Genomic DNA, 13,190 nt, shown 5'->3' on the forward strand with positions numbered 1-13,190 from the left:
TGTACCACTGTGTGTCAAATATAATCAAATTTTAAAAAGAGAAATGGAAAAATTAGATCTTTTGTTCCTATAGCATTTATTATAGGATGTGTCCTTTTATCATAAGAGAAAAATTGTTTTTTAAAATAATTTCAGCACTATTTGCAGTGGCAGAAATATTGTCAGTTCATGGACTGTTGTATCTTCAGAGTCTTAGAATAATGTCAGGTATGTAGTACCTACTCTATGGATATTTGAATAAATAGATTTAAAGATGAAAGTAGGCAGTACATGAATAGAAGAATTTTCAAAAACTTTTTGTTTATATTAATAAGCGTCTGAAAACTGTACATGTAAGTACATGGTAACCTTGTGACTTGGGTTATGATTATATAAAGTTTCTCTTAAAAAAACACTGGTAACCAGTCTGGGGTAAAAATATTAGATTGTCAAAGGCAGGGAGTCCATGTGAACTCTTAAATAAGTGTTTAAAATGATCCAGGATGAAGCCCAGGTGAATGGGAAAGTGTTGATGGCAAGTGGAAACAGGTGGGATGGAATGCTAAGGGGTAACCTCAAAACAAGATGATTCTTTGAAGTCCAGCAAAAAGTCCTCTTGATGTACTTGTTTCCCCTTCTCCAATATACATCACAAAGTGACTCTTTAGGCATAAATTGCAAGGCCATCAAGGCCTGTGCCCTGCCCTTTGAGCGCCTCCCAGCCCCCACTGCTCTCAAGCCATGCTCAGCTCCCTGGAGTTCTCTCTTTACTCTGCACAGAAACCAGCCTCAGTGAAGTTGCTCTTTCTGTGCTCTTCCTCTGATGATTAGAATGTGAGCACCGTGAAGCCAGGATCTTTGTTTGGTTTTCTGTTGTACAATAACAACCAGAAAACATGTTTGGCATATCATATGTGCTCAACATTTGTTGGAAAACAGTCTAACCACCAATGGAGGGCCTTAAAATGTTTAGGTTCCCAGTGCCTGACTCACTTCTTATTGGGGTGATATTGTTGGCTCTCGTGTGGGCAGACAGGGACTGTGACTGCTGACTTGAGAATTTGGGTGAAAGTTGTTTGGAGTAGACACGTGGGAGCAGGAAGAAATCACAGAGATGTTATAGTGAGGACTAACCTGTGCTGAGGAACCACTGTAGTTGGGCCTATACACTGAAGCTTCTAAGGCATTAAGTCTACGAGGCACATGTAAGATAGAAGGCCCTGTGAGTTTACAAAGTTACTCCAGTGCCGTCCACATGGCCTTAGTTAGTTGTTAGAGAACTGGTTATTGTGGTAATAGTTGCCTGGTCTCTAAATATGAGGAATGGAAATAAAAACACCACACAGATAAAAATGCATCTGAAATTTTAATGTTTTGGCAAGAGATGTGGGGTTCTGTGACTCAGCCATCATGCTGCAGACTTCAGTTAATCGTCGATACAGTTAAAATGATACCGCAATCCAGATCTAGCATATCCAACATGAACCGAAAGGAGGAATACAAACAGTGTTACACAATCTTCCTTTGGCTCAGGAGTGTTGCCCTTTCAAGAAGCAGTCAACATATTGGTATGAGGTGATATGATAGATGAAGAAACTATATAGAAATGATTTTTCCAATCAAGCCTATAAAGAGAAAATTCTAGATTAGCCATAAAATTTATATTCTAAAATATGCATATGTAATATGTGTACATTATATGTGTACACATGTGTGCATAATACATATAAACATGCTAACTGGCATTCAGACAAGTAGAAATATAATTATTTACATTTAATAATAATTAATATTTATAAGTGGCAACAGAAAAGATTCTTAGCACGTATTTATATTCCAAATGAATAAATGATTGACAGATAATAGCCAGATTCTGCAATGGTTCTATTTACTGCCTGAAATAAGTGAGAAATATTTATATCTTTTAACACATTTGAAGGAATATTTTAATTTCCATCTACTGTTTTCAGCATAAAACACATTACTACTTCTTAAATGACTATGTCTTGACTTAATTTGAATCCATCTTTAAACACTTGTATTAAGCAAAATGTCCTTTGAATTTTTTTTTAAAATCTCTGTAAAAATAAATCCTTCATGCTTAATTTTATTAGATGCTTTTATGTATAGGTTTATTTTGTAAATCTTAACACTTAGGAAACTTCTTTATAAAGTTGTTTCTCTTTCTGAAGATAAAGTTGAGGATATGTGAGTCAGCATCTCATTTCTATCTATCAAGTCTCTCAATTAGTGGTATTCATGATAAGCTATTGCAAAATAGAAAATGAATGAATGAATGAATGAATGACATCAAAGTGAATGTTCCTATTCAGAAAATACCACCACAGCCAAGCTTTTATCCATATCAATCATGTTTTTTTCTTCACATACAGTTATTTGGAAAAGTAGTCTAATCCCTTTTCATCATCAGGAGGACCAAACTGGTTCAGAGAGCCAAGCTGTGGACCAAAGCCATGAAAGGTGAAAACCACCCCTCCATGTCATCTCCAGCTGGCGTGTGTGTGCAGCGTAGCCTCAGTCGTGGAGAGTTTCAGAGGCAGGACACTAGGGCTTGACTCCTGGGTTGGAATCCTGCCTCTTGCACTGATTACATGCACTGTGATCACGGGCATTTTTTAAACCTCCCTGTGCATTGTTTACACCACCTACAAATTGCTGTTAATGGTACTACCCTCAATGATGTGAGCATGACAGAGGGTTTAGAACTGTGGCTGACGCGTGCTAAGCACTCAGTAAATATCAGGCTTTACCACAGGATTTGTCATTGCCCATTTTGCCATGTTGGCCACTTTATTATTTATTATTTTATTATGAACATATATGGGTTTTGACCAGGAATTTAAATTTGAAGATGTAACTTAAGAGAGTTGATACTAGAGTTCTCTTCACAAAAGAGAATTTTTTTGTTTTTGTTTTGTTTTTGCGTCTATATGAGATGATGGATACTTGCTAAATTTATTACAGCTATTTCACTTCCTTAATTTCAAGTGTTTTTATAAAATAAACTAATACATTCTATATCTTCTCATCTCAAGGAATGGTTGCCAGAATCAAGCAAAATATATACACCAGTGATTAGGAAATTAAAATTCAATACAATCCAAATCTTTATCACTATTGTTATGATTTTACATTGTTAAATTTAACTGTATGATTTTTAATTTTAACTGCTGGCTTAGGTTTTAAGTTAAATTGGATTTAATTTCTATGTGAGAATTTAGGATTTTTACTTATTTTATATCTTTATATGCTTTTTATCAGAAGGCCAGAAGGGGCACCTGGGTGGCTCAGTGGGTTAAGCCTCTGACTTCAGCTCAGGTCATGATCTCATGGCTCCTGAGTCTGAGCCCCTCATCAGGTTCTGTGCTGACAGCTCACAGCCTGGAGCCTGCTTCAGATTGTGTGTCTCCCTCTCTCTCTACCCCTCCCCTGTTCATGCTCTGTCTCTCTCTCTCTCATTCTCAAAAATAAACATTAAAAATATTTTTAAAAAGGCTACGACATCTTACTTATTTAAAAATGAAACATACCAAAGTGAGAATGAATGGGTAAGTATTTTCCTTAAGGCGATTCCAAGGGTTCAGAGCTATCTGCTGTGGATGAACAGCCTGGAAATAGTGGGGGAAGGTGAACTTCTGTTGATACTGGTTGGTTTTGACCTACAGAGAAATAAAATTATGAATCACTACTCACATAATCTCTGGCAGGGTGCAAAAGACAGACAGAGGCAAATGAACTCTAGCATTACCTATTTAGATAACTTATAAATTATTCTAAGTAGACCTGGCAAAAAGAGAGTGAAGTTACATAGAAATTACTGTAAACATATTTACATTATAATATTGAAAAAATCTGATGGGCATAGAGATCTGGCATATTGCCAGTCACATATTTTATGTACATAGAATCTTCCTGCTTTCAAGTTCTTTAAGCCTATTCCATAAGCCTTATCATAGGTTCTTGTATGGAATAAAGGTAGAATTAAAATAACTATGTCCCAGAGAATAATTTCCAGTGCTTATGAATGGGAAGCTATGTTTTGAATCGCAAAGGACCAAGTTTTGGGTAGATCCATGGCTATAATACACAATTCAGAAGAATGCTACTGGAATCATGTTGACAAAATATAAAGGGAAGTCTAAATACCAAAGAGAATTTCCTAAAATCAGGCTGGTTTTCAGTTGGGAGGATTATGGTTGGAGATCACTGAAGGAAATCCTGCTTCCGTTATAAAACCTCCAGAGGACATTTCGGCATTGTATAGGACGAAGATTAGAATAATACCTAATGCTGTTGGTGCATTTATTGTGTCCGTGGCATTCTCTTATGTAGTTTACATATATTACCCGAAATGATCTTCACAAAAGCCCCTCAGTCAACAGTTTATTTCTATGTTTACATTTCAGGTGACGGTAGTGTAGCTGACAGAGATTACGTACTTAAGAAATGTTACACACATAAAAAGTGGTGCAGCTGGAGTTGGAATACAAATATCCTGACCCCTAGCCTGTGTCCTTTCACTGAGATACATGTGTCTCCAGCCACAATATTTGGTCTAAGAATGCCTGTGGTTCCAAAATAGTCTCCAAAAGGCATTAGTTTTGAGACATCAGGTCATGGCATCCTGTCCAAGAGAAGATGAAGCATAGTCACTGTACATGGGTTCCAGGGTAGGTCGTTTGGAAAAACCAAATATGATCCATTTTTGAGGTGTGCAACCGTTTCAAAGTCACCCAGATAATTGCTCAAAATCATTTTTCTTAGAGATCAATCCATACGTAGCCACAAAAACAATGATTTCATATCCAGGATGGATACAGAAATATGTGACAGAAATATGATTTATGTTGAATGTGATGTAAAACATTTATTTGGAATGAAATTATTTGTTACGACTTATTTGGAATAAACTATAATTTGTGTGAAGGAAAAGTATAAGTTTATTAAAAGTTACCAGCTGTTTCAGGTAATTCTTTTCTTCATCATTCAGTTGAACTTCCTGTTAAGAACCAAAAGCAACTTTGGTTATAAAAGTGCAAAGGAAATCACTACCCGAGAAATTAAATGTATTTCATTTCAAGAAACACTGCTTACCTCAGGGGACCCCTCAGTGGATTCCTTAGGGAAAGAAAGTACAAAGCAGCTTCACTTGGGTGACACAATCGTATTTGCGTCCAGCTACTTATGGCAGGGGAGCTAGGGCTGATGGAACACCTGAGAACCAAGCCACTGTTTTCAAATCACAGTCCTAATTTGTGATGTCGGATTTAACCAGGAGCCAAAACACGGAAACTTTCACTGTGAGAGCCACACTGTGCGTTAACATATTAACACGTTGCTGAAGGATGTTTTCTTACAGTCTCCTCCATGTGCATCCAAACAAGGAAGAATGACCACCAAGAGGAGCAGATAACTCAGCGAGCACACAGAGCTGGTGAGGTGTGAGGGAAATGAGAGCCCGCAGGTCATTTCTGAAAGTGGCATGGGCTCTCAGTATGAGATCAGACGTGAAAGGACAGGAACGGTTCCTAGTATGACTCCTAGGGCTCTGATGAGGAAGACCTCTGTCCGGGACACAGGCCACAGGACACCAGGCCACATCCAGGCTTCACCACCTCGCAGCAACCTTCCCATGGTGCTCCCCACCCAGCTCTTTCTGTCACAAGAGGTACTTGTGTACCACTCACCTACACAGCTCTAATGACCCACTCTGCTATTCAATCTCCTAAACCATGTGGGGAGAGGAAAACCATGGGGAAAGCAATTTACAGACTCTTTTGTTCCTATGGGCTCTTGTTAAAAAGTGACGTTTCTGAAGAGTCAGAAGGAAAGTGCGTATTTATCTGAGAAGTTACACTAGAACAGTTAATCTTGGCTAAGTAATACTTAGTGCCATACCCCCAAGTAACTTTGAGTTGAGCATTTTTGTCACACGCTTTTTCTTTATCTTTGTTGTATATTTTTATTACAACATTATTATTATTTTTATTGTATTGTATTATTTTTATTGTATATATTTTATTTGTTAAAAAGTTGGCAGCTTCTCATTTCTGTGAGATAACATACGAGCTGAAAATGTGCTGTCCTGGAGAGACCAGTTGTTTCTTTATTTTAAAAGAAAGCAGCTTAGAAAGTGAGCTGCTAAAAGTCTTCTTAAGAAATTAAAACGATGAGTAAAAGCAACCAAACTCTAAAGACCATGAGAGCGGAGTCTGCAGCATTGCCATGTTGTTTGAATTGCCAGTAGAGATAGGCAAGTGTATGTCACCAACATGACCATTACTGTGACAGGCAAAAATAAGCAATAACCCGAGAAAAAAAAATGAGGCTTTCAAAAAATTGTAAAAATCGGTCCGATTTTTAAAAGTAGTGTAAAAGACAGAAAATATAATTAGATGTAAATGAAAACGTCGGATGGAGAGAATTGAGAACAATTATAGGAAATACAATCCAGGGGCCGAAGAAAAATTGCATTTCTTAGGCAATTAAAATGATGATTTTGGGGTTTATTAAGAGACCAAATTTGCAGGCATGCCACTTCTTCTCATTAACATTTTAAACCCGATGTAGCAGTATATAAATAAAAACAGCTTACCATATCAACAATCTTCCCTGAAGTTTCCTTAAAGAAAGCAGAGAAAAGTGAAACCCATTTCATTCCATCGGGTATACAGAATTTCCTTTGGAATACAAGAAAACCAATGTTCCATAAAGAAAGAAGAATAATGCATTCATTTCCATTCTTTGAGTTGTATCTGAGTTCCCCAACCGGGAAACACACTGATTGTGTTGTATTAGAATGCAAACTCCAGGTGGAATATGATTCCCTTCTTTTAGTTGTTGTATCTCCAAGCCCTAGAGTCATGTAAGGAACATGGTACTTGAGAAATACATATTTCTGAAATAAATATCTACTTGAATTTAATGACTTCTAGTATGAAGTGTGCATTTAAATGTGTGTGTTTGTTGCAAAGTACAGTAAGTGGGTGTTTGCATAGAGAAGCATTTCTTCAAATCTGTGTTTTGGGTGGCTTTTATGTAAAATTTCTACTAGAATAAATTTCAGGAAAAATATTTGCTCAGCATTTGCTTACATGAGCAAAGATAGTCACAATAAATGAAAAAGTCAGGATTTTGTAAAAATCAAAACCACGAAATGCTGAGATCACCTCTCCTCATGGGACACATGGATTTTAGTTCATGATTTGAGTCTTGTGCTTCTTAAAGCAAGGTACATGCCATGTATCTTATAACCATTATGACATTTGAAAGTAACTTTAAAAGTTGATTTAATTTTAGTGGTTCTGACTCACCTCCTGGGAGACGCTGGTAGATTCCTTGAAGAAGAAAGAAAGAAACAATGCATTTCAGTTATGTATTCGTATAAATGTCATTTTGCCCCAAGCAGCTTCCCACTTTCTCATAAAGGAAATACAAGGAGCCAAAGTAGGCCTAGCCTTAGGTGGTATCAGGGTGTCTTTAGGCATTTAGCTTATGCAGCATTGGTAGGAAGATATTTGGAAATTAGAACTTGATGTATGAAGTTGAGTCCTTACCCCAAGTCGGATGCCTCTCAGCCATTTTGTCAAATTGAGGATGGGCACCAGGACTCCTGGAGTCACATTATTATTCAGTGACCTCTAGCAAAGGAAATGGTGTTGAACATTTTTGCTCGGTCCCTTAGCACACAAATCTGATCTTGCTCACTTTGACTATGTAGGGTTTTAGTCTGCTCCCCTAAATGTTTGTGATCATTGCCACGATTTACGTCTTCTTTTTCTGTAATTCCCTAACCAACTTGATGCATGCAAAATAGAAATTGAGAATCAAGACTGTCTTGTACAGACCTTAATCTTTGTTTCCGGATGCCATGTTTCTGTCCTCACAGGAAAGCCCCTCACCTCACTGGAGGACAGGTACTCTTTTTCCTATATAGAAACAAACATAAGTTTCAATTGTATGGTCCAATGAAATGACTATCATGTGGAAATACCGTTTCCTTTTTAGGAGGACTTTAGTTGAATTGGGCTTCCTTTGCCAAAGTCTCATGGTTTCCTACATAGTAATACACAAATAACTGTACATGAAAGAAATTATTGTTCTAACTTAATGTATTTTTATATTTAGGAGCTGCTTGAAGTGTTGCATTGTAGATATTAAAGTTGCCATAGTTTTTTAACATACGATATTATCGGTGGAAATTAGACAATAGTACATGAGGAAATACTACAGTAATTTAACATAATTATGGGTTCTCAGGTAGGAAATATGCACTTAGTTTGATGATCAATGCTAAATATATAATATTGGGCAGCTGTTCTCTATCAGAGGCAAGTCCTAAAGATGAAAGCATTTTCTTGATATACATCACTGACATAAAATTCCAACCATGGCAGAAGCACTTGTGTATTAGTCACCTGCTAGTGACTGCAGTTCATGATTAGGTGAGCAAAAGTGTAGAGGAGAAGGAATGACTGAGGCCACCTACAGAATCAAAAAAAGGGAAGAAGGTGGTTAAGACTAGTGAAGTCTATGGGAAAAGGAACTGTTGTCCCATGTAAAATTGATCACTGAAGTAGCTTGCTTCTTTTTGCCTGCATTGAATTTATTAGCATTTGTAATTGTCTAGCTCCTCTTGACTATTGAATTGGCTTTAATGTTAAGGAGACATCAAGTCTCATCAAGTAAATGAGGCAAGAAAGATTCTGAGTGCCTTAGGTAGATGGTGGTCTTCTGAGATGTAAATTGAGGGTCAGAGGAGGGGTTGGTATGGAGTTTCTTAGGCTTTGCAGAGTAAAGGAGTAATTGGAAATTCTTTTTAAGTGATAATTACATAACACTGACATATTATATGTATATAGCTATTTTTATTTACTCTAAGATCACTGAAGCTTTTTCCTATGTAAACTGGTAAATTTCACGTGATATTGACATATGAAGTCACATAGCTTCCTTGTTTTACCCAGAATGAATGCTATGGAAACAAGCTGACTCTCATCCTATTTCAGGTGGGGTCACTGCTTTCTTTGTTGGTTAATAGCTCAAATCCACATAATCTATGGATTTTGCTTCCCAAATCTGCCATCTTCTGGACACAAGAGTTTTTCCGCCCAAATGAAGAAACATTTGACCTTTAGGTTGCTCCTTAGGCATGTGGCATTCAAACCAAGGTACTAAAGCTTACTTCCCCTCATGGTGGTGATGGTATCTTTAACCTCCATGGGTCTCCTAAGCAAATCATTCCCATTCAAGAAATAGGAAGCACAGAGAGGGAGGTGATTTCCCTAAAGTCTCATATCTTGTTCATGGCAGGTCTGGCACTCTTTTCCAGGACTTCTGACTCCACATCTCACATCGTTTACAGTTAAGTGCCCTCTCCTATGGTCAGTTTCCTGCTCTGCCACTTAGTCCTTCTGTTTGACAAAGTCCCTTAGCCAAAGATGATTTATGAATGCAAGTGGAGATGTGAACTGGACTGTTGACAAATGATTTCATGTCTTTCATTTCAGTTCCCTTAGTACAATGGAGATGATATTCTCTTGGTCTGCCTCCTTCAAAGACAACTGCCAGATTCAAGTAAAATGACCTAGAAATGAATACTTAGGACAGTTCAACTTATTCCTACTCAAAATTGGTATTACTAATGCTATATTTATAGGATTTTGAGTATATGATTTGTGACTTCATTTCTGACCTAAAGAATTACATTTAAGTTTGTTGCACTTTCTACATTTAAAGGGATTGATGCATTGTTTCTCTCCTGTTAATTTTTTTTTCTTTTACAAGAATGTCAGAAACCAACAAACAAAAAGTAGAACTCACCAGAAGGGGAAATAGATGATAGCCATTTGTCTTAATGTGATTCCATGGGTTCCTAACACTGTGCTGTTGATGATAAGCCTCAAGATACTGGGGAAGATTCCATGCCTGATAAAACTGGTTGATTTTGCTCTGTAAGAAAAGAAATATGCCAGTATTTAACATCAGAATGGAATCTTTTCTATGGGCCAGAGCTTATATGGACAAGACAAAGTGAATTAAAACTTGATTTAGATAAAATCTCAGTGATGCCAAACTGATCAAAGACATTTCTAACCCAAAATTGACTGTTACAGATATTTACTATCTCCATTCATGGAGTGAACTTCAGTGCTTGCTTCTGTAGCACATACACTAAAATTGGAAGGATACAGGGAAGATTGGCTTGGCCCTTGCACAAGGATGACATAGACTGAACCTCAGAATTAAAGATGCAGTCTAGCTACTTGAACGCTTCCACATGGAAATAACTGGATGTACAAAAGGAACAGAAAGTATAAGAAATGGAGTGGAGAATCGTTTAAAAAATCAAACAAAACCACCGTCTGAGTTTTCATTTCTGTTTCCATAGCTGGTTAAGAAAGCCTGGTTCTCATGTCACGGAACACTCACCTTCTATTCCCATGGCCCTGGGCTGGTCCTATGCCTGTTATGAAGTTACCCTTTAGTGAACTGATGATATATGTGGAGTGATTTGGATCCTACAGGTCACATTTGTCTAGCTGAACAAATTCTACCTTGATTTGGTTTTGGGTGTTTGCCCATATGTTAGTGTAGAAATTGAATGTGAAATCACTTAATTCTTACAAAGATTCACTTCATACTGATGATAAGAAAATCAGTATGTAAAAATCAACGTGTCTTTAGAATCGCATGTGGATAAGTGTCAGATGGACACATGATTATGATAAGGATGATAGAAGGAATGTTATTAGAAATATCTAGAAAGACTAGTAGGGCTATTAGAATGTTCTAAGAATAAATGGTTTCATTTGGGAGATCTCGCTTTTAAATGCTCAATGGGAAGCAGTTCCTGTTAGAATGCATTTAGAGCATATTTTTCCTATGTGTATAAATTCAATAGCAATTGGGGCCTTTGGTGCACATTTTTGTGTTTTGAGGATTCTGTTAAATAGTTTACATATCTAACTCCAGAGAGGGGTTACGAGATCTCTTACAGTTGGGGTAATAATAGTTAAAAGCTTTTTACCTTAACATATCAGGTTTTGCTACTTGAAAGAGAAGTTCAGTGAGCAGTTATGTACTTTGAGACCACAGTGATAGATCACTTAAATTTAAGAACACTCTACCTGAGGCTTGTAACTCTTCCTAATTTATTGGGTCATACATTTTACTGAAAACTTCTGTTTGTTAAGATAATCTTTACATATCCTGATCACAACAATTGAACAAAGTAATTTTTAACACAAATTTGGTGTGAACTATGTCATAGGGAACATCCAATAAGTGATCATCTGGGAGAGAAAAGAGTTGTCAAACAGATTCTTTCACTGGAAGTAATTAATTATCTGAGAAATTACCAGTTGATTGAGGTAGACCTTTTCTTCCTCAGTCAGCTCAACTGTCTATCAAAAAATAAAGCACATATTAGACAAAGATAAGCAAAACCCCAATTCATAATGTTGTTAAGTTAATTTTTAAAAATAATGATTACTTACATCAGTAGGGACATCACCAGTTTCCTAGTGTGACAAATAAAGAAATAGCTTATTTAAATGACGTAGCAGTAGTTGTCTCTAAACAATATGATAGAAAGGGAGGGGCAATAACTGAATAGCCAGAGTCCAAGCTACTAGCCTGAGAAATCAAGTATATATTAGCAATTAAGTAAGTTAAACTATTAATTTTCACAACTGTCTCTCTCATTTTGCACCACTATAAAACCGTGACTCTAAATATGTCTTATTTCAAAAACATTATCAATCTTAAGTTGCCAATTTTACATGCTGCCAGTGTAGACAGGTGTCCCCAAATAGCAAAATAGACCAGGTGGGCTGTGTGGGAAATGAGGCCTTGTGGCTCTTTGTGGAAATGACAGTCATGGCCTGAGACTCTCAGTTTGCATCTGGAATGTGGACGTGGACAAAAGATCAAGCAAGTTTCCCAAGTCACAAGCTGGGAAGAATCCAGGCAGTGCCCAAGGCACAATGGTCTGGACCGTGACCCATGAAGATGTTTCCTGCTCCTTCGGAACACTCTCACACTGTGACTTTTGCTACCATAGAAGGTGTTTCTTGTACTGGTGACCTACACATGTCTTTGCTCCAACGCTCAACTCACGCTCCTTAAAAGTGGTTCCCAAAGCTTAATGTGATCCATATCACATAGTGGCCTGCCTGAAATGCAGATTGCCTAGTTGCAACTCAAACTTTCTGATTCAGTATGTGTGAGGTAGGGCCGATGACTTTGTGTTTCTCATAATTTCTCAGGTGCTTCTGATATTACTTACATCATGACAATCTGTATGAACTGCTTCTCTAAAGAATCCTGAGAAGTTTTCAGAAGTGAAACCACAGTGAAGGCAATTGGCAAGCTCTTGATTTGGCACAGGGTTGATTTAAAATGCAGTTTCTTATGGATTCACATACGTATTTTCAGAGGATCAGGGTAGAACAAACAATTCTTCTCAGGAAGATTGTCAATTGCAGTCACCAAAGATATTTTTAGAACTTTTCCATTACATCCTTTAAATGTTTAGAGTGGATTTGCTAAGGATTATCAAAGTACTGACTAACAGGAAAGCTGCCATTTCTTGAAATAGCTCTTTGGCTTTAACATAAACAGGATCTTACCTCACTAGAGGAACTGGTGGCAGATTCCTGAGAAGTGAAAAGATAACATAATAATACAAATCTGGCACAAAAGAAATTGAATCTTCAACGTTATTTTTGAATATCAGTAGTTACTTTATATGTGCTTCGTAGTAATTACCTACTTGATGATTAGTAGGAAACATCAAAATGTATTGAAATAGAACACTTAAATCGATTTTTAGAGATAATTATTGCAAATGACCTTGGTAAACCAATGGGAAGACAACAATATACTTTATATATGCTCCTCATGTTTTTATTTTAATATGTACTTATTTTAATGTATATTAGAAAGTATATAACCAAGTGAATCAAACCAGTGACTAGGGTAGACTTGATAGAGACTTTCAATTAAAAGCAAATTTAGTTACTACTAAAAGGGTAAATTTTTGAGAAACTATAAATATCATCCTAACTCATTAAAACACAAAAGGACCGGGGCGCCTGGGTGGCTCAGTCGGTTAAGCGTCCGACTTCGGCTCCGGTCATGATCTCACGGTTCATGGGTTCGAGCCCCGCATCAGGCTCTGTGCTGAC

The 13,190-nt window shown here is 37.1% G+C and overlaps 2 long non-coding RNA genes and 1 other non-coding gene across 3 annotated transcripts; 1 reads left to right on the forward strand and 2 right to left on the reverse strand.

Moving 5' to 3' along the window:
• Nucleotides 1-1,334: 1,334 nt before the first annotated feature.
• On the reverse strand, nucleotides 1,335-3,654 carry LOC131506192 (uncharacterized). Its single transcript, XR_009258782.1, has 2 exons — nucleotides 3,531-3,654; nucleotides 1,335-1,604 (listed from the first exon to the last, which is right to left on the reverse strand). It is a non-coding gene; the product is annotated as an uncharacterized LOC131506192 (long non-coding RNA).
• Nucleotides 3,655-9,831: 6,177 nt separating this feature from the next.
• LOC131506193 (uncharacterized) lies at nucleotides 9,832-11,711 on the reverse strand. The gene is made up of 3 exons (XR_009258783.1): nucleotides 11,499-11,711; nucleotides 11,361-11,405; nucleotides 9,832-9,951 (listed from the first exon to the last, which is right to left on the reverse strand). It is a non-coding gene; the product is annotated as an uncharacterized LOC131506193 (long non-coding RNA).
• LOC131508211 (U6 spliceosomal RNA) lies at nucleotides 10,150-10,257 on the forward strand. The gene has a single exon (XR_009259919.1). It is a non-coding gene; the product is annotated as a U6 spliceosomal RNA (small nuclear RNA).
• Nucleotides 11,712-13,190: the final 1,479 nt, after the last annotated feature.

This window comes from Neofelis nebulosa, chromosome 3, assembly GCF_028018385.1.
Source record: "Neofelis nebulosa isolate mNeoNeb1 chromosome 3, mNeoNeb1.pri, whole genome shotgun sequence".
Taxonomy (NCBI): Eukaryota; Metazoa; Chordata; class Mammalia; order Carnivora; family Felidae; genus Neofelis; species Neofelis nebulosa.